Consider the following 3,770-nt stretch of genomic DNA (forward strand, 5'->3'; position numbering starts at 1 on the left):
AAGAGAATCATCATATTTGGGACATGTGTTTAATAATGACACTTGTATTCTGCTGTCTGAATTTCCCATAAAGAAAAAGCAAAGCAGCCCTTTTAATTAAAGTCTCAAGTAATTACACTGTTTAATAGAATTAAATTTGAAAAAAACCTCAAAAATGAATTGATTATAAAGAAAAGTTTCTTTTGTATTTGCAACATGAGCTCTGAATTAATCCAGTATCATGAATACTTAGCTTCGTTATTGTAATTCTTCAATTAAAGATTTATCATCCATTAAAAAGTGTCATAGTCTTAACATTCATCACTGGTTATTCCATCAAACAATACATGATGAAGCTATTAGGCTAAACAAATTAAAATTAACACTACAAAGGGATGAATATTTTGTTTGCCTAGGAATTAGCATGTAACTACTCCCTTTAACTTTTAATCTCATTAACAAGATTGAAGCTCCAATAATAGATTTTAGAAAATATCTGTGCTAAATCTTTAAGACTGCATTAAGTTAAACTATTATAAGCCTCAGGTTTCATCTGTTACTTGTTTACATGTGTACACATCGTGTCTACGGTGTTAAATGACGTGCGTGTTGGCACAGCTACTTAAAGAGCTACCAGGGTGGAGGAGCAAAAATGGAAGGGTGCTGAGACTATGCTACCAGAGTTAAGGAATCCCACGCTAATAGAGCTGAAAATGTCCTAAAATTCTGGGCTATAGTTTTCTGAAAGACTGTAAATTATTGATACCACCTGCACTCCTCCTCTCCCAATTCTATTTGAGCAACTTTTTTTTGGCAAAAAATAGCATATTAATCCATTAACTAGTCTCTAGAAATAGTCTGTTGACATATTTCTCTCTACAGTTTTCAAAAAATGCACCACATTGATAGATACTGAAATTGATGAAGATATTTGAATTTTAATGCAGATTAAACTATCTTATGAAGTAGAGCTTGACTTTCAGTTATAATAGAGGAAGACAGCCATGTAACATTAACTGTAGTAGGAAGCTGATGAAATTTCTTGCTGGTATTTGTGAACCCTGCTGAATAAGTTTGCGCTCAGCACTCAAGACAAAATTTAAATAGGTTAATCAAGCCATTTGAGGTCAGAGTTACTTAGTGTGACTGTAAATACTCTACTTTAAATGTCAAGGATCTTGTGGGGGCAGGCAAGGTACGGAGACTGACTTAAGAGCCAGGCCAAGGGTGGGAGAGAGAAGGATGTACAGCTGTTTACATGCTGATAATCTACCGCTTAAACTCTGCTCTCTCCGTGCACCACTTGCTGAGTTTCACACTTCTGCACCTTTGTTCTTTTATTTTCTGGCCATTTTGGGACCACTTGAATTTCCTTATTGCCTTCACTTTGTCTTTCATAAGATAATTTCTTTTTAAAAATCTTTTATTGTAATAATTTATGCACATTTCTTTATTTTCCTTATAAGCCCTCTTGAAGACAATGAAAATGCTTAATCATCTATACACCACATAACACATTATTTTTCTTCATACATAGCTGTTTCTTAATATATGGTTGAATAAATTCAGTGAAGGGGGTGATGTATTTATAAGATATTGAAGAGATGAATTGGGAGTATTTGGGAACTCCTTGTAGGTCCATCAGAGTTGATTCTGAAATCAGTATGAACACTCCATAATGAAGAAAAAGATGCACATATCGCCATTGTCATTTGTAGGATGTAGGTGGAAATATCAGAGTTTTAGGTGCTAAACTACTTTGGTAACATCTCTTTATGTCTTAATTTTAAGAAAGAAAAAAAAAACACTAGAAGGGAATAAGCGAGGTGAATAATTTTGTTTCCACCTCAGAATGACTACCTTCGAAATTATGGCATTTGCTAATTTCTATTTGGGAGTACTTGGTACCATGCAGAAACTCTGGATTTAATTTTCCCATCATAATTATGTAGGGAAGGTCTATCAGAGTAGACTGAAAAGAGTGTAAATGTCAGGGTTCCAACAGTGGATTCTCCATTTATGACTCATATCAAATTATTTCTCTGAGCCTTAGTTTCCTAGTCTGTAAAACGAGATCAATCACATACTCTTTACTACGGTACTAAGGAAATACAGATATTTTGAAGTCCTCGTTAACAAGCAGTATTAAGAGTGAAGGAAAGGTTGATGTGACTGCAGACCTACATACAATTTGATTGACTTGCAATTCATTTTAGATGTGTAGAAGTCACCTTATAAAATGAGAATGTATTTAGGGGGTTTATAATACCAATCTTATGATCTTAAGTTGAATATAGTAAATTCATATAAAATTCATAACAATAGGTAAGGACAAGCTTTAAAATTAAAAAAAAAGCAATAGATCTTTATCTTGTTTCAAAAAGCCTTGATTACTTCTCATATAAACCCACTCTGCTATAATCTGGGGTCACATACCTAGATTTCTGATCATCAAGAATGATTACTACAAACTATTTTAGGTGTAACAATGATAGTTAAGGAAAAATTTACATTTTTATAGATACATACTAAGGTATTACGAATGAAATAGCATGGGGGCTAGGATATGTTTTAAACTAATTTAACGGGAGGCGAGCGCAGTGGGGTGCATATGGATAAAAGAAAATTGGCCGCCTGTTAATAATAATTGAGGCTGGGTGATGCCTGTATGACTGTTCTCTGCCATTTGTTTGTTTTTGAATTTTTTCATAATAAAACATTGAAAAGAAAAAAAAAAGTGAACCATGTTTGACTTATGGATGATTTCCTACCCAGACGGCACTGTTTCTCATCTGAAAGGATAGACAATCCTAAGAGCCCGTTACAGCCCCCATCCCGCCCCACTGTAAAAGAACAATGCAGTGATGTGCTCAGCAACATACATCCATTTCAGAAACATCATGGTGAGCCAAAGAAGCCAGATAAAAATGTACTATACGAACTCATATATATGAAGTTCATGAACAACCAAAACATCTATGGTAACAGTAATAAAGACAGTGGAAAAGTGGTTGCCTCTGGAGCAGTGGGTGGAGAGAAGAATTGATTTGAATGGGGCCCCAGGAAACTTTTTAGGATGATGGAAATAATTTGGGGGATTTAATACAGGGGTATACATTTGTTTCATCATCTGAGCTCTTAAGATATGTGTAATTTACAGTATATAAATTGTACTTCAATTAAGCATTGTTAGTTTTTTTAATTAAGACTTTTTAAAAAAAGATTGGAATCTAAAATGGATTGTCTGTTAATCACGTAGTTTAACTGGCAGTAGTGTATGTGTATACATATTTTTCAAAGATTATCCAGTATTATTTATAATGATTATGTTGGAATTACTTTAAGATTTAGAAAGAGACTTCAGTATCACCTATTCCAATTTCATAATTTTGTTAATATGGAAAATGAGGTCCAGAGAAATTAATTGATTTGAACCAAGCCAGATATTAAATTAAAGCAGGTTTGAGACTCAGATATTTCTTGACTTCCCTTATTGGTTTCTGTACAGTCTTTTTTGATACAGGGAAAAAAAAAAGAAAGGTGAAAAAAATTTTGCTGTTTCTTCTTAAGATATAATTTCATATATATATTTATAGCAATTTCATGAGAAATGTATATCTTGGACCTTGATGATTACTTGCAAGATAGTTTTAATCAAAAATGAAAGTGCAATAGTATCAATTATTTAAGATAAGTATGCAGGTGGAATCCAAGTTATAAGTAGAAATTTCACATAAAATTGTTTTGCTCTATTATTTGTGAGATATGTATTTTTTTTCTTTTTTATACTT

Source organism: Vicugna pacos, chromosome 2 (assembly GCF_048564905.1).
Source record: "Vicugna pacos chromosome 2, VicPac4, whole genome shotgun sequence".
In the NCBI taxonomy this organism is placed as follows: domain Eukaryota; kingdom Metazoa; phylum Chordata; class Mammalia; order Artiodactyla; family Camelidae; genus Vicugna; species Vicugna pacos.